Consider the following 19,354-nt stretch of genomic DNA (forward strand, 5'->3'; position numbering starts at 1 on the left):
ACACACACACACACACACACACACACACACACACACACACACACACACACACACACACACACACACACACACACACACACACACACACACACACACACACACACACACACACACACACACCCACACCCACACCCACACACACTTCGCATCCATTACTGGAGTTATGCAATACTAGAAGCAAAGAGGGTAAACAACTGTGATAGCTTCAGGGGGTTGCAGGGTGGAGCTGGGGGAACATACCATTAACACACACACACACACACACACACACACACACACACACACACACACACACACACACACACACACACACACACACACACACACACACACACACACACACACACACACACACACACACACACACACACACACACACACACACACACACACACACACACACACACACACACACACCCAGGCTCCAACAGCTGTCTGCAGACACATACATGAACACAGAGTCTCATTCAAACTTTCCCTCCATGTTGAACACATGTTCATTGTTGTAGGACAAGCACTGGGTTGTGTATGTCAGCAGTAAAGTGAATTGTAGATTTGAATTGAAACACATCACATGTTTTGGGCCTTAGTCCACTCAAACTGTGTATGTACAACTCAAAAATAACATAATGATTTAGCGTGAGCTCTCTGCAGAACGAGTCGGCCTGTAAACTGGGGGGGGGGGCATTGTCAATGCCTACACATGTCACTCAACAACATCTACACAACCTAAACACAACACCTCACCAATCTCACTCAGAGAGCTTGCGAGAATGGACCCATTGTTCAACCCCAAAGTACAAATATAAAGTTAGCAAAATAACATATTCCTTTCAACAAACATATAGGGTGCTTCAATAAAAGTAGCATCCATCCCGCCACATTAACATCCCCCTGTACCGTCACCCTCACACACTGTCATCTTTAGCATGACCAGCCAAGCAGAAGGTCCAGTGTGTGTGGGATTGTTTGAATACCACTGAAGCATCCATAAACCTCTGTTCTGAGCTGTCCTGAATGATATCCACACAGAGAACAGGAGCTGGCTGTGAACTTTTAAATGCACACTGATGTGTGAATATGTGATTCTAATTGATACATCATTTCATTTGTGGGAGAGAAACACAGGGACGTTAGCCTCTGAAGACCATTGACACGCCCCTTTAGAGGTGTGCAGTTGACACCAAATGATGGTAGAGTTTGTAAGAAGGCTGTATTCTACGATCTACTTGATGTGCCCAGTGTAGCTGCTGGTGCCATCCCATCACAAGAGGATCTGCAGTTCATTTTTTGGGATCATCGATGTATGAAGACACACTTTTTGCGTTTTGTTCCAGTTTTGCTGGAACAGCTGCAACAGGGACGATACCATCTTTATACTGGCAAATACAAATAACGGCAACAAGGATGGATATGAAACGTTAACCCACAGATTGATGTGATTTTAATTGGCACACACACATAACTCTTACACACTGGCAGATTCTAAATTGAACAGCTAACAATAAGGTGCTAGTTTTAAGCTGACCACATTGAGATATTCCGGGACATAAATGCAAGCTGTTTTAAAATGTTTCATTTTATATATGTGAAGGAGAGTAGCCAAATGTATTTAATAAAAATCCAGCAGAGGCCACATGTACACACCCACATCCAGTATGTATGCTATCTTGCTGTGCCTACTACACACACACACACACACACACACACACACACACACACACACACACACACACACACACACACACACACACACACACACACACACACACACACACACACACACACACACACACACACACACACACACACACACACACACACACACACACACACACACACACACACACACACACACACACACACACACACACACACACACACACACACACACACACACACACACACACACACACACACACACACACACACACACACACACACACACACACACACATACCATGTATACATCACTTCAGGGGACATTACATTGACTTACATGCATTGCCTGGAGATTTATCCTAACCTTAACCATAACCAACACATGCCTAACCCTTACCCTTACCCTTAACCTTACCCTTACCCTTAACCTTACCCTAACCAAGTCTTCACCCTAAAATTCATGATTCCCCTCATGGGGACCTCCAATTTGTCCCCATAAGGGAGGCGAGTCCCCACACGTGACTGTGTAAACAGATGTAGGTCCCCACAAGTATAGTAATGCTAGACCACACACACACACACACACACACACACACACACACACACACACACACACACCACACACACACACACACAACACACACACACACACACACACACACACACACACACACACACACACACACACACACACACACACACTGTCACTGAGTATCCCCAGCCAAGCAGAAAGTCCTGTCTGTCTGTCTCTGTGTGTGTGTGTCTCTGTGTGTGTGTGTGTGTGTGTGTGTGTGTGTGTGTGTGTGTGTGTGTGTGTGTGTGTGTGTGTGTGTGTGTGTGTGTGTGTGTGTGTGTGTGTGTGTGTGTGTGTGTGTGTGTGTGTGTGTGTGTGTGTGTGTAAATGCTGAAAGCAGGCCCAGTGCTCCCTCAGGCAAGGAAGAGGAAGAGGACAATACCAAGAATGTACCCATAACCCAGATTGTATAATAACAATTTCTACAGTGGGCAACACGCCCAACACTATCAAGATGTTAGGTAGACACCATAAAGCTGGTCAATGTATGGTTAAAGTGCTAAATTATTATGTAACTGACTATGATAGCATATATAATGTGAATTGATTGGTGCAATAATGTTGCATTTGACCACTTCCGGTTACCTTCGGAGACGATGTTTGTTTGAATGCGTTTGTGTTTAGAAGCCTGAAATAAAGTCTGTGGTTAACACAAGCTGAAGAGATGATCAACTTTTGTTCTACAACATTAAACAAGCCAGTGAACACCCCACTGGTAAATATCTGAAGCTCCTTTGTGTGATAAAAAAGTGGTTGCTGTCTTAGGAGACTATAATACAATATAGTCTAACTGCAATATGAAATCCTATGGAAAAAGCCCCATTGCCTTTGTTGAGGGATCCCTTGCGATGCTAATTTCAGGTCGGCCTAAAAAATATCTGTAAAGGCAGTAACTGATCCTCAAATACTGGAAGTATCACATACCATGATTGGCGATGATTGATCACGGATGCAATGGTTAATTTTCCCTTTGGCCCTTTTTGTCATCTGCCCATGTCGGGTGTGCACATAGATTTAAAAAAGATGGACATACATTTGACAAAACAAGACATTAGTTCTAGTGAAAGAACAGATTGGAGTTTCCAAGACATATAAAGTGATTTAAGGCTCATTAGGCAGAGGGACATACTCACTCAGACGCAATTCTCAAACTATTCACTGCCTTTGTACAGATTGTAAATCTAGACAAACAAAACTCAACTCTTCACTAACATGTGACATATAAAGGTTTCACCCTGACTACAGTTAAAGGGGAGGGTATTATCAGGGGTTAAATTGGGCCGGGGCTGTCCGGGCTCAGCCCCGGCACATAGGACGATGCTCTGACGTCATCACCCTCGCTCATTTGTCATTTGTTTAAGCCATATGTTAAACATCTCTCGTTGTTATTATAGACTTTATTTAGGGTCTGTAGGAGCCAAAACGTTGATTTATTATTTTGATTATTTAATCATTTAATGTATGTAATGGAGTAGAATTGATTGGTGTCATTTGATCGGGATCCGCAGCCACGGCTGATTGGTGCTGCGATGGCCTCAGCTGGTTAAAGGAGTCCTGCTGATTATACTCTGGGTTCTAGTTTGGTTGTGAAGCCACACGGTTTTTTGACCGCTGCATTGCACTGCAGAGAAGATACGATTTGTTTATTTAAATGACGAAAACTGTTTCAACATCGTCTGGTAAGATACCTTCATGTGTGTGTTTAAAGAAGAGAACGAACAGTGCTGAAATGGAAACGATAACATGGAAATAAATGTACCAAAAACAAACAATATATCTCTGAGTGATGCGTGAGCGCGTCGGCCAGGCGCTAAAACCAAAGAACAGAAAAGAGCAGAAAGGTGGAATGAAGGCTCTTTTATTCGGAACTCAGAACTCATAACAGCGTGTCAAACACTCGCCTTCATTTTACCACGGATTCTACTTCCTGGACCGACGGTGTTGTGAAACGTGAATGACTGAAGGCAACAATCACTCCTCCTCCAACTACGTCTGTAACGTGTCACTGCTGTGGAGCGTTCAAAGACTGTTGGAAACGTCTCAACGCGCGCAACTCACGCAGTACAAAAACGCAAGGGAAATCAAGGAAAGACAACGAAAGTCCACAAACAATGAAGTAAAATTCAAAAGGAAACGTGTTGTCTTGAACAAAAATGGCAGGCTTGGAAAGTGACATTGACTGTGTGTACATGGGAAGGCTCTTTTTGGGTCGATATGTGTTGACTGATAAGCCAACACCCCTGCACTTTCATCACTTACAGCGCCCATCGTACAGGGCAAATTAACAGTGTAACCGGGGTGAAAAGGGTGTTACATTTACTTAATTATGAATGTTTTTACATCAAGGCCAAAAATTAGGATGAGCTCTAACAGTCAAAAATGGTTTTTTCCCTCCCAGAGCTGCCACCGCAGCGCCCCCCAGATCTGCCTCCCTAGGCAACCGTTTATGTTGCCTATGCCAAAAACCGGCCCTGTATGTCTGCATAAAGCTGAGTTATGATCGGTCATAATAACACAGAATTTGGTGATGATTAAATAGTTTACAGTGAGATTTACTCCCATACTTTTGGCCATACTCACGCTGCCCTACAAATGAATCGAGATTTCCAGACAAATGTTCTTTAGCAAGTGTGCAGAGCAGTGTTGATTTAAAAAAGCAATTTGAAGGTTGGATATTTGTAAACCTTTTTTTGTGTATATATATATATATTAATAATTTAAGATGTAAATGAATTCCAGTTTATTTGTAGTACTTTCTATTTTGACTGACATTTGGTGGCATCAATGTGTGCATTTGATACAGATAATAGAGCAGTTGCTTTAGGGCCACAGTGTATATCCCTTAAGTCAAATAATGAGATCCTCGACCTCCGCCCCCCTCTCGCACCTCCACACAGAGCCCCCCCACATATCAAATCCCAACTTAACCCTGGGTATTATCCTAAGAAAGGGGTAGGGAATGTTGACACATTTGTTCATTTCAGTGACTCTTTAACTGTTTTAGTTTTTTGTTTCCTGTTTGCAGAGGGGATTCCTAACTGAGCAGTTTGGCCTTTAACCTGTGCGGCATCAACATCCTTTCTGCTTAGGATACAACTGTAAAAGTAAAAGGTGCACATTGACAAAGGTTCTGAGGCTTTGACACACACAGACATGGCCGTACCCACCATTGAGGTCAAATCATTTTGAGGTGTATATAATAAAACTTGTGAAATAACTTCATATAATTAACAGGGTTCTTTGTAGTACTTCCATTTACTGGCGGTGGGGGCAATGCACAACTAAGTAGCCTACATTAAAGCAAACAGAAGAAGACAACATCAATTTATCAACAACCAGTCGCAGTCCGGACTTGTACCCATGGATGTATAATAAGGGAAGGTGAAATAAATACTTTACATTAAGTTATTTTCGTGTTGTGTAAATAATGATGTAATGCTTTTGCCCAGAGTAAAATGCTTTTGTGTGCACAAACTACAGGTAAACAGCAAACACCAGTGTGATTTTGGTGACAGTACGACTATTTTGAACAAAGTTATAGTGGGGGTGCCAAATCCGGCAGCACCAACACCTGGCCTGCCACATTTGGAAGCCCCTCTTTAGTTTCTCACCTGCTGAGCCCAGAGTAAAATGCTTTTGTGTGCATACACATTTTTTGGGGGGGGCCTGCCCCGAGCTCCCCTAGCATGTTTTGGACCTCGGTATTAAGAAGTCCTGGGTACGGGCCTGCACACAGACACACACATACTCCAAACACAATGTCTACACTGTATGGCTCATTCTTCTTCAGTTAATAATATGCACAAAGCAGACTTGCATGTTACAGGCTGGGAGAATTGTGTTGGTAAAACCTTTACATCAGATAGAACGTCAATCACAAGTGCTGAGTGTGCACTTGATCTCATTAACGATCAGCCCGACGAGCATCTAAAACCGCGCGAAACTAAAAAGGGTACAAGGAGTTCCAGAGGACCGTGGTTGTGACTGTAGCGCGCGTGCGTGCGTGCGTGTGTGTGTGTGTGTGTGTGTGTGTGTGTGTGTGTGTGTGTGTGTGCACTCTAAACTCGCAGTGAGTGATGAAGACTCCTCCGTTGTCCCAGCAGCAAATACTTCAGCATCACATTTAAATGAAAATGCAGACTCAACACTCATGCTGCAAGTCTGTGCCATTCTGGTTTTTTATAAGAGTGAAAACGCGCAAATAATCAACTTCAGTTGTTACAAATGTCCACAAATAAAATTAAAAGGCAACAAAAGTTGTCCAAAATCATGACGAAATAATGATTACAAATGTTAAAATATAACTTTTTGACGGCATTATGTTAAGGGTCTGTGCGCAGCTTCACGTTCGGTTGGAGGAACATTTTGTTCCCGATAAAAAGGCCGGGATAATGTTCAGTTTTTGGCTGGCAGCTCAGTGCGTGCAGCCGGAGAAACTTCCAGAGCGGCGGCCTGAAGCATTTACATGCAGAGAACTGCTTTAACACGAACTGCTGCTGAATACACTCCATGATGCAGCGTCCTCCTTTCTCTCCTAATTCCATTTACAGCGCACAGAGAATAAACCAAGCACACACACCCCCCTCTCACACTCACACACACTCACAGAGACGGGCCGAACCGAGCCGAACCGCGGAAAAAACATAAACTCACCTTGATTCTTCACAGGACGCTTTCCTTTCCTTAAAAACGCTCACTCTGCACTTTAAACTCCGTAAATACGCTTGTGGTTTCTTGTGTTCATAAATGCGAGGAGACGCTCTGCGCATGCTCGGCTCCAGCCACCAATCCCGTGCAACTGCTTTATATAACTACAGAATAATCCAATGTAACCCCTATAATCCTTGAGTGACTTCATAACGACTGCACATTCACTGATTATGTTTATATATCTGTATAATGAGTGCTGATAATAACATATATACAAACTCGGTGTAGACATACTATTTCAAGGACACATTTAAATATTAATTAATTGTTTATAACACATGTAGAATATTGAAATGTTCATTTATTAATACTTTTTAAAGTCATGCCACTATAAAGCAAATACTGTGACTCAAAGAGACCATTTCAGAGCCAAATCAAGAATTAAAGGATTTACAGAGTTCACCACACTCATAGTAGGCTATAGCATTTATATTTTATATTAGTGACTTTTCTCCTTCTTTGCAGTTTTCTTTCAAAGTGTTGAACAATCTAGAACAATGCAAGGGTTTTGTTATTTAAAGATGTAATTATTTCCAACATCGGCATAGTGTGAGCATAGATGTAACACAGACAACTATTAATGAAAAGTCTATGAAGGAATGATTGTCCCACTAAGAAAGAAGTAGGCCTTTTTATATAATTATTGGTTAAACCAAAACAAATACCAATACATTACAAAAAACAGCAGCGATAACTGTAATGTATGATACTGTATACATATAATGAAGTAAAAGGATCAATAAAATAAGTGGTTGGAAGTATAAAGCTATGTACAAGTAAATGTACAGAGTTACATTCACAGATGCTGTCATGTAATTTTGTTCATTGTGTTCAATTTCTCAAGTGTCCCAAGACTTCTGAATTGTGAAGGAAATTGTTCTTAAAATGGAAATGAGAATACAGGCATTGTCCTTCGTTGATCAAAAAACGTAAAGGTCCCATGTCATGCTTTTCCGGTTATCACCCGTCCCCTTGTGTGTTATGAAGGTTTTTATGCATGTAAACGGTCTGCAGAGTCAAAAACCCTGAAAGTACACCATAGCGAGTAAAACTCTTAACACAGAAAATACCTTCCCAAAACGCTTCGTTGGAGATTTATCATTGTCTTCCTGGGTGTAGGGATACTACGGAGCCCCCTAGGGGACATGGAGAAGAAAAAAAAAATTATTTAAAAAAAATAATAATAATAATAATAATGTTTTGCGAGATCTCGCAAAACGTTTCATTTAGCTCAATGTACTTCCTGGTCAGTTCAGTAACACAGAAACCACAACAATGGAGCGGTTCATCAATTTTGCTTTGAGCTTGGCCTTAAATATAAAGATATAACATCAGTGCTCGGCAATAGGCACGGGTTTGACATCAGTGAAAGACACCTCAAGAGAACACTCAGAGCGAGGGGACATGCACGTCGCAAAGCATACTCTGAGCTGAGTTATTGACAGATTCGAATTTTGCGGATCAATAACTCATGAACATAACGTTGTAAAAATACAAACAACATGACTTTACAATCATATCAAGGTAGACAACGAGCTACAGAGTCGTTTTTTTTATCAGAACAGTTCGATACGTGCCATCATCCGAGCTAAACTTCAAGAATTGGCCACAATCTGCAGCTGGAGGAGAGAGAGGAGTGCTTAGAGACCGTCTACAAACTGCAACGAGATCTCGCAAAAGTATTGCGAGATCCCGCAAAGGTTTTGCGATATCTCGCAATTATTTATTTTTTTTAAATACATTTTTTGTCTTCTCCATGTCCCCTAGGCGGGCTCCGTAGAATAGCCAGTAGCCACGCCCAGAGCTATGGCCACACCCTCTGCCAGCCTTTCACGAAACAAAGCTTCCCAAACCTTTCAGCGATTCATGCCGGATATGTACGGGATTAGTTTTGTATCATAAAGATAAAGCAACACGTTCTCAGAATAAAGCAAAACTATGAGTTTAAAAGAAAAAAAAGTGTCAAGCAAAATAAAATAAATTTCAAAAATAAAACTATAAATTGCAAACAAATCATGTGTGTAATCATGTAAACTATAAGTATTTTTTCTTTGTTTTAACATAGGTTTTTGTTTGCCGTTCCTGTTTCTTCTTTCTCAATGATCAGACTTGTGCTCTCACTGCAGCTCTCTCATTTGCGCTCCTTCACTTTTTGTTTGAGATTCTGACACAAACCTCCCAGTTGGGCGGGACTTTCAGGTGTGCGTCCCCATTGGTTACTCAGTTTTTGAGTGACAGCCCAGTCCTCCAGCGATTGTACAGTGCAGGTAGCTGCGGTGCGGTAGCTAGCTGAGCGTGGATAGAACACCCCCAGAAGAACCAGCATTTCAATTATTATAATACTACAAGTGAAAATGTATGTAAGTATTGATCATTTGTGTTGTTTGTGCTGTACTATACGGGCTGTTTCTTTATTGTGTTAAGTGAGAAGTAAAGCTGTGCTATGAAAGTTAGCATGTGCTACCTTTAGATCCATAACAATGCAAGCTAAGTAGCCTAACAGTTAGCTACATAGCTAGCAGTGAGTGAGCGTTCAGACACCGGCTCACACACTCAAACGGACTCGTGTGCCTGACTCTACCAACAGGCTTTCATGATTCTGTTTAGATACGCAAGTATAAGCCATGATAGCTTATTTTATTAACACGCTAATTTGATATGAAAATCAATGGAGGCTGAGTTAACTTTGTAGGAAAACCTACCGTCCATGAGCTGTGTTTTATTTGTTAACTTCATATTTTTCATTTCCTAAAACATTTATTTTCCTCTCATATTAACAGTGTGGATCATTGAGACAGCGTGGTGTCCAGAGTCTTATCCCGTTTCCCCACTTCCTCTGAGGGGACAGCACGGAGGGGGGGCATGAAGAAAGACCTGCACCAGCTTCATCCACGCGTTGTTGTTATCACTTGCTCATTGTCATTTCATTTGACCAAATGTCTTTACATTTAATAGACTGTATTATTATCCACCTTTTTGTTTTATGTCCTTTTATTTAAAACATTCTTTGAGACTTCATCTTCTGGTTCAAATTTTAATAAATGTAATTTGTATAATCAGTCTTTTGTCTTCTACATGAAAATGTTAGAGATTCCATTCAAATCTGTTGATTATTCAGATCTTCCTCAGGAATAGTATGTCGAATTTTGAATGCTAAATGTTTATAATTTTCTCACAGGATATAGAATGAGACAACACAGTTTGTATCCATTGTGTATGAATGCTTCAGCTCTTCAGACCCACATAGTAAGATGTGAGCATGTTCCTAATTGTGTTGGTATCAAGCGGAAAACTCTGGGGAACAGCCGGGAAGCCAATACGGAAGTGCCACACACTGCAGTTCATACATGGGCCGCTAGGGACTGGCTGCAGAAAGGAGCAATTTCCATAGACCCCCATGTTAAAATGCCCAACTTTACAGCAGAAAAAAACATGTTTCTACCCATGGATGCAATAAATATTATTATCGATATAGTTAGATTCCACCTTCATGATTATGAATCTGTGAGTGAATTGTTTTCTAACACGACCCTTTTATTTATATTAGGTCTTAACGTTTTTGCATAAATTAGGGCGTGGTCACGTTGATGGACACGTATCAAATCAAATTTTATTTGTAGAGCACATTTAAAAACGATTTTGGTCGAGCCAAAGTGCTGTACATGTAATTTAAACACATAAAAACTAGGGCTGTCAAACGATTACAATTTTTAATCAGATTAATCACAGCTTAAAAATTCATTAATCATGATTAATCACCATTCGAACTATGTCCAAAATATGCCATTTATTTATGTATATTGTTGTGGGAATGGAAAGATAAATGAAAGAAGGCGGATATATCCATTTAACATACAGTATCTATGTTTATTATAACATTTTTCTGCGTGCCAAAATGAAAGACAACCCACATACCTATCAATCATCAAACCGTGGGGTCTTAATTCATTACGTGTTGATTTCTATCAACGGGGGGAGTACTTCAGGAAAGTCTACAGAGGGGGGGGGGCGGCGGCGGCTAGTGGAGTACTTCGTGACCACAGAGTGTGAACGTTGTGATCAGCTGTTTTAGCGCAGTTCTCCAGTGAAGGGGGGAGTCTCCCTCCGTAGCCGATTGGCGTAGTTTTGGCACAGTTCCGTTGTACAGACCGACGTTAACAGCTCCCTGTCTGTGCACTCCGTGTGCACAGAGTCGGTGCCATATATATATATAAACACTAGATGGCTCATGGGAGATTTTCCAGCGTAGCTGACCGGCCGCCATCTTGCTACAGTCAACAGTTACTCTGATTCGCGTTATGGTAGCTGTTGTAAGGTGAGTGATCTGCACAAAAATACTCTTAACTCACTGAAATCTTGACTGATTTACAAACGGTTTGGTTTATTATAAACATGATTAGCATGGCTATGATACAGGATGCTTGGACATGTTGAAATTGCAGCTTTTCTTTGTGTATGTGGTTGTATTTATTAGCTGGCTAATAACAAGAGGCTGTGAGTGAGACCTAGTATTACAAAGTTGACCCAGCAATTTTACACCAGTGGGAGAGGCAGAACTGCTCTTTCTTTTCAACACAACTTAAGTTACACATGATTTCTTCCAAGTGGTTTGGCTTGTTAAAAATATCTTGCATTATGATACAGGAATTTGCTGGCTTTGTGTTTACAGAAGTACCTGACTATGCCGGACTTTTGTGCAGCCTACGGATGCTCTAATCACCGCAGTCTGGAAACAAGAACCCGTGGGATCACCTTTCACGTGTAAGATATGACAATATTATGACTAAAATTAGGATAATCGTTAATTACTTAGTGGATGTATGGACATTACAAGTCCTGCTACATAGGATCAGTGGGGCTATGTGAGATAATAGTATTGCAAGATTGGTGTTGACCCAGCCTCTTTAGAATATGTTATTATTGTATTATATTGTCTTTACACAATTATTTAATGTTTCTATTGGACACCTTTTTTATTACTCTTAGTGTGGTTGTCTTATTCTTAAAGTAGGCTATACATACATGCATACATACCAAAAATATGATAATTTCGGTGTGTATTTTTGTCCTACCCTTAATGTTAAAGGAAAGAAGGGAGGAACATGTTGACAATAATTTATATATCTGGCTACCTTTCTCATGTTTTTAAGGTTTCCCAAAACCAAAGAGAGGAGGAGGCAGTGGGAACTCGCCCTAAGAAGGGACGGTTTTGTTTCCTGTGACAGGACACTGCTCTGCAGTGAGCACTTCAGGAGTGAGGAATTTGACCGGACAGGGCAGACTGTCCGGCTTAAAGATGGTGTTGTGCTAACAATATTCAATATTTATTTTAGCCGGAAGCAACAAGAAGCACAACCACTTCAAGAAGAGCGGAAGATGAACCTCAGCCTAATGTTGTGAGTATTCTGAATGTGGCCAAGACCAGAGAGATGGTCATTGATTTCAGGAGGGTGAGGACGTCTTCTCTACCCCTGTGCATTCTGGGAGAGGATGTGGCTGTTGTGGAGGACTACAAATACCTGGGAGTGCACTTAGACAATGGGCTGAACTGGAGGATCAACACTGATGCTGTGCACAAGAAGGGATATTAGAAGAAGGATATTAATTTCCATATTACTATTATTTATATATTCGTATATTTTGATATTTATATATTAATGGCGAATCGCTACCACTAGGAGCATATATCGCCACCTACTATGTATTTATTAAATCTTCATGTTCCATGAGACGCAGCACTATGTTCCCCACATATGTTTATGTTTGCTCAGTCTAATAAACCCATAACATGGTTGTGAAAGAATACCAAAGCTGAGGCTGGACGATGATTGATTGTTGGTGTGCCATGTGTCACCGTGTGTCTTATTGGTTTTGTGTTATACTGTATTTTATTGTGTGCAGCTGGTCCTTATCTCCAAGACACATTTAAAACAAATAACCTTGAAGTCCCATCTCTCCCCACCTGCTCCTGCTTCCTACATCCCCTGGGGACCCCACAGGTAAGAGGGGCTTTGGCAGAGGAGAAGGCACCTACAGATGTAGCGCTTCGTTTCAGACGCCTACCCGTGCAGGTCCGTGATCGGCACGGGGTGGGCCCCTGCTGATAAGGAAAACCCCCCCCGAGGACTTGAAACGCCCCCTTGATAAATACATTTAATTATAATGAAACCAGCTGCAATGGATCATGGATCCACCAGGGGGAGCCGTGAAAAGCTGCCACACTGAAACTCATGTGAAATAAACAGCTGATCTACAGGTATCTGATATAGCGGATATTTGTTAAGATCCATATATGTCACGGATAGGATCATATTCTGTGCTAAGTAAGAGACATGTAATCATTTACTAAACATCACCATGTTTTTATTTAACAAAATAATGTTTAATTCACGTTGGCGTAATCGTCATCCTCGCATTCATTTAATGTATCATATGTTCGCGAGTTGAAATGAATGCACTAAATTTAATCCACGTGAGTTTACAACAACAACAATAATCGCTTTGTTTTTATATCACATCCGACCGGAGGAAAATGCAGCGGCTCTCTACCGATCATCCTAATCCCACGGGCAAACAATAATATGTACAGTGTTAATAGTTTACTGTATTATTAGTGTCTAATATTACTGCTATAATAATCACACATTGAGTTGTTGAAATCAGACCGTCGTTTTTTTTAAACGCTCTGAATGAAACGGCAGCTCTCAGGTGATCAGCTGTGTGTTTACACAATAAAATATGCATAGTAATTTAATACCTTCCAACACACATTGTAAGAACAGTTCTGTTTCATATGAGTGTTGAGAGCTGTATCCACAAATCTACTAATTTTGCCCTCAGTGCACCAGATTGATGCATTTAACTTCAATTTAAATAAAAACATCTTCTGTTGTAACAACAATAACATTATAAATAGTAACATAGCATGGTATTGCACATTTACTGTAGCTTTGAGTGTTACTGGCCTGAGATTTTTTTATTATATGAATGAAGGTGACTGAGGCTTTTTAATATAGACTTTTCAGTGTCCCACATTTTGCACAGAACTGTCCCACATTAGGAAAACAGATTGTCTGAGACAACTTGGCACTAAGAGTACTAATATGTCTACCATTTCTTTTATGAGTTTAATATCTGCATGTTCTCTTTTGGTTTGATTAGGACACATCCTGGGGATTTCAGAATGTTACTGGATTTTGATTTATTGTATCGGCTTCATGTCGCAATATATTCCCGAAGTCTGAAATGCAAAAATGTTCCACATTAGGGAAATTCACCCTACATTTAATCATTTTGTTTATTTTTAACGAAATAAATGTGGTTTAATCCATCATGAAATTAATATAGGCTATTTACTTAGTACATATCTGACATTAACGATTAACACACTGTTCATACTGCTCACAGGCTGATATCTAGTGTATTCATACCCCTCACTGTTTATTCATCATTCAATTCATTATATATTTTATTCTGTAGATTGTGAACATTACTTTTCACTTTACTGCTTGTTGCACCTGGTTAGAAGCTAAACTGCATTCGTTGTCTTAGTAGGCCTACCTGTAATCTGTGCAATAACAATAAAGTTGAATCTAATCTTGAGCAGGAACTAATGTAGGCTATTTACTTAGTACATATTTGACATTAACGATTAAACACGTTTGTGCATTCTTTATGAATGCAAACCGAGTCATTTCGTTTATTTTTAACGAAATAAATGTGATTTAATCCACATAGTTTACTGTGTTAATTGTTTACTGTACAGTAGTATTGTTTAACTTGAAGGTGCCTGATGTGAACATTTCCAGAATGTATTGTCTTCACTTTTTAAATGCCTCTGTGATGTGCTGCAGACCATACCGTTCACCAGCCCAACCCCCCATGTGTCCTATGTATGTTGGGGACCCTTTGTTTAAAACTAATTGGCCATCGGAATGTATGTCACATTCCACAGCTCTCCCCCCCCCCCCCCTCCTGTGATCCCCCGCACACAGAGAGACACAGGGAGATCTCTCTTCTGAAGAGAGCGGAAATAATGATATTGCAAGTTAGAAACGTAAAATGCATTTTGACAGACACTTGGGGGAAATATGCTGCATTTTGAATGTCCGATAGTCCACCATTAACACCTTAGTCCGTCTCGTCTCATCAACGAAAACTAAATATACATGACATACTTTGTTTTAGTAGATTTCGCATGAGAGCAAAAGGAGAATATCCGTGTGTAAGAGTGAAAATGTATGTATGTAAAATGAGAATATATGTGTGTAAGAGTGAAAATATGCTGCATTTTGAATGTCCGATAGTCCACCATTTCCACCGGAAATATCAAACATTTAATAAAAGTGAAAAACAATGAACAAGACTTAACGTATTCATCATAATTAATTATATTTATTTCATTTGGATGTAGGATTTTTGACTTTGTTTAGAGCAGTGATCTTCTACTATATGAACATTTTGGACCCAAAATCACAAAAAAAACGTAAAAACAGATTTTGAAAATGATTTTATTTTTCATAACACAAACATACACAACGAAACCATTTAAAAGCTGGAAATATATACATGGGTTGTGACTATGATAATGTGAAAGTTTGATTGAGGTAGCATGGCATTTCATTCTGATAAGGCAAAAGTGTTATTATAAATATAATACAAATATATATATATATACACATTATGTACAACAATCTGTTTTATCTGTCTTTATTTGTGCCACGCTTCAAAGCGGTTTCTGTCAACTACGACACAGAGGGCAACATCACAGATTCCTCCTCCTCCATGTCAAAAACAAGCTTAAAGCTTGACTCACGTTCAGAGTTCTCTTCATCATAGTTGAGTCTTCAAAACTCTAAATCTATCTAACTATATCTAAAATTCTCAATGTTTGTCTGTCACTTTACTTCAATCGCAGTCTCCCGCCGCCTCTCTTCGTCTCCCGCAGCCTGTCTTCGTATATCTTCGTCTCTCTCCATTTCCCGCCGTCCCTCTTCGTCTCTTTTCGTCTCGTTTCGTATCACTCCGTTTACCTGAATACCTCACCCCCTCCCTGGTAAATACATCCTGTTGAGCAGAATCTACAGTTTCCAGTATTTTCCGTTCGTAAAATGATAAAATACGGCGAAGATATTAAAATATGGTGCTTCCATTATTCATACTTCTGAAATATATCTGTATTTCAACTTTATATGAACGTATGTCCGTGTTTATTGGGTATTTTTGCATGAAACAAAGACTGGCATATAGTTTCAAGCCAGTACCTTTCGACAGAAATACACATATACATCCTGTTGAGCAGGATCTACAGTTTCCAGTATTTCCGTTTCGTAAAATGATCAAATAGGCGACGATATTCAAATATGTGCTTCCATATTTCATACTTTTGAAATGTATTAACTTTATATCATTCGTAATCTCCGTGTTTACTGGGTCTTTTTGCATGAAACAAAGACTGGGATAGTAGTTTCAAGGCCAGTACTTTTCGACAGAAAACACACGGCAATGTTGTCCGGACTGTTGTTTTTATGCGGCACCGGCTTGAACAGGTCATGTGATCTGATCACGCCGGCGTGACGGTCGACTCCAAAGGGTTAATATTAAATACATATAAGTATTTTTACAACTTGTATTTAGAAATACTCTGTTGTAATTATTGATGCATACATGTGTTCATCCATTCAATGTGGAATCTGCTATAATGGGGTTAATGTATGATATTACTTAATAATACAATACATTATAATATATGATATGATAATTACATTTTAGTTTTATTCATTTCTTATTTCATAGTTTCTCATTATTATTATTTTTATCGCTCATCTTATTTTTATTTTATTAATCTGTGCTGTCCTGTTTTTCACTCTCACCCTGTTGGCTGTTTGAACTACTGAATTTTCCCACGGGATTAATAAAGGTCCATCTTATCTTATCTTAATGTATAAGTTGATTTACTTCAATCTACTGTACAATATTACAAGAAATATACTGCATAAAGCAAACTATATACTTTATTTGATCTAAAATATGTGATGTTTCTACAACAACAATGTGTATTTTGTGAATGAAGCGCCATCTCATGGTTAAATCCTGTAATTGAACAAATGGGGAAATTGGGCAACGCCCTCTAGCAATTTGGCAACACCCCCAGCCACTGGCATCCGCTGGGCTTTTGACTGGGACACACCCATTTGAGTCTGATCTGGAGTGCTACATCTGTAGCTGCACTAAAAAAGCTACGGTCTGTCAGGTAGACCTGAACCCATGCAAGGGCAGCAGCCTGTGATGCTGCGGACTGTTCAAGCCGTGACAACAGGATCGTATGGTCCACAGTGTCCAAAGGCAGCGTGTCCAGGTCTAACAAGCACCAAGACGCTGGGCTACCTGAGTCGGCGGCTAGGAGCAGATCATTAAAAACTCTTAAAAGGGCTGTTTCAGTGCTGTGCATGGGTTTAAAGCCAGACTGAAACTTTTCATGGATGCCATGCGCGGTTAAGAAAGACTGCAGCTGGGCGTAGACTACTCGCTCCAGGGATTTTTAGAAAAGGTAGCTGGGAAATGGGCCTAACATTTGCGAGAATGGAGGGGTCAAGATTTTTCTTTTTAAGTAGTGGCTTGACCACGGCATGTTTGAAGGCAGCTGGGACACATCCTGAGCTAAGAGAGGTGTTTATAAGTAATAAAATACTTGCTCCAACTGATTCGAAGACGTCTCTGAGAAGGCGAGAGGGAATGCTGTCTGAGGTGCAGTTTGTCGGCCGCAGGTGCTTGACTACATCCGAGAGAGAAGAGAGGGATACAGGCTCAAAGTGGTCGAGGACAGCAGCGCACAGAAAGGGAGCAGAATCTGGGGTAGCACTAGTGTGGGCTAGCCTAAGAGCAGATACTTTTTCAATAAAAAATGTAAGAAACTTATCACAGAGAGTAGTCGATGGCACAATTGGAGAAACATCACAGGGATTGACTTCAACCTGAGGTTTATGGCTGTTTTTGGAGATTAACAGAGAAATGTGCTGTGTTTTGGCTGCTTTGACTGCCGTCTGGTAGTCAGCTAGGCAAGCACAAAGGATTTATAGGGAGACATGGAGTTTGTCCTTTTTCCATTTCTCTCTGCACGCCTGCAAGCGCGTCTGAGAGCACGAGTACAGTCATTGAGCCACGGCTGTGAGAGAATTTTGGTGCGTCTAAGCGTAAAAGGAGCAACAGAATCGAGTATTTGGGTACATGTCGAGTCAAACATGGAGATAAGCTCATCAGCACTAAAAGCACAGTTCATCTCTAATTTACAGATCAGAGAAGCATTACAAACATCAGAAGACTGTGAGGCAGTCAAGGGGTTAATCGAACGCAGACGGCACGCAGGGGCACGTGACTCGACTCCTGCGGAGGGGATCGAGGTTGTAAACAGAACCGGTAAATGGTCTGAGATACGCGTTGCTGCACAGATTTCATCCACAGAGACAGACAGTCCAAATGATAATACTAAATCTAAGGTGTGTCCTTTTTCGTGTGTTGGGCCAGCCACGGACTGAACGAGACCAAAAGATCAAGGAGATTTAAAAAGTCCCTAACCAGAGGTTTTGACTCGCAACACACATGAACATTGAAGTCTCCGCAGATCAAAATACGATCATATTTCACCATGATCCCGGACAGAAAGTCAGAAAAGTCATTTATGAAATCCTTATTGCATTTTGGCGGACGATACACGACTGCGCAGAGTATAGGTGAGGCCGGGTTCAGTTCAAAAAGCTGCAACTCAAAGCTAGCGTAGCTAGTTACATGGTGAAGCAATCGGCATTGTAGGCTAGCTCTAAACACTGATGCTATGCCCCCACCATGGCCAGTGGTGCGGGGAGAGCTGAAGAATGTACAGTCAGGAGGAAGAAGTTCAGAGAACGATGTATACTCGCCAGCGTGGACCCAGGTCTCCGTCAGAAACATAAAATCCAGTTCACAAGAGGTGAAGAAGTCATTTAGCAGGAACGTTTTGTTTGCTATCGACCTAGCATTTAGCAAAGCCATGCTAAGTTGTCACTCCGGGCTTGGAGAAGGAGTAGCTCGTCTCAGCTGACGAAGATTTGCGTGTTGGACACCGCGCGGGCCGGGAGCAGTCAGTCGGGCAGGAGTGGCTGGCAGCGGGCCCAGCAGAGGCCGTAGCTCCGGAAGAATACGGCGAATCCATCGATCCCTCACATGGCGTGCAGCGGGAGGGCCATGATATCCGAGGCGTGAAGAGACCAGTGCACCAGCACGCTTTCCCCAGCGTCTAAAGTGCTTTCGGTGAGGCAGCAGGCGCAGGTAGGAGGGAATATCCCACAGTAGAGGGGGGGACGGACGATGTATGGTTGTCAGATGTGAGTTTGGGCAACAGTATCAACTCCAATGAGGGTCTGAGGTGGAGGA

At 41.0% G+C, this 19,354-nt stretch overlaps 1 protein-coding gene and 1 long non-coding RNA gene across 2 annotated transcripts in view; one reads left to right on the plus strand and one right to left on the minus strand.

Moving 5' to 3' along the window:
- LOC117452920 (uro-adherence factor A-like) overlaps positions 1-6,983 on the minus strand; it is a 47,855-nt gene extending 40,872 nt beyond the window's left edge. Inside the window, exon 1 of the mRNA XM_034091737.2 lies at positions 6,890-6,983. The gene's annotated coding sequence lies outside the window, so the exon portion shown is untranslated. The remainder of the gene's footprint in view (positions 1-6,889) is intronic.
- Positions 6,984-11,152: 4,169 nt separating this feature from the next.
- LOC139434379 (uncharacterized) lies at positions 11,153-12,247 on the plus strand. Its single transcript, XR_011643728.1, has 3 exons — positions 11,153-11,261; positions 11,616-11,707; positions 12,097-12,247. It is a non-coding gene; the product is annotated as an uncharacterized lncRNA (long non-coding RNA).
- Positions 12,248-19,354: the final 7,107 nt, after the last annotated feature.

This window comes from Pseudochaenichthys georgianus, chromosome 9, assembly GCF_902827115.2.
Source record: "Pseudochaenichthys georgianus chromosome 9, fPseGeo1.2, whole genome shotgun sequence".
NCBI classification, from domain to species: domain Eukaryota; kingdom Metazoa; phylum Chordata; class Actinopteri; order Perciformes; family Channichthyidae; genus Pseudochaenichthys; species Pseudochaenichthys georgianus.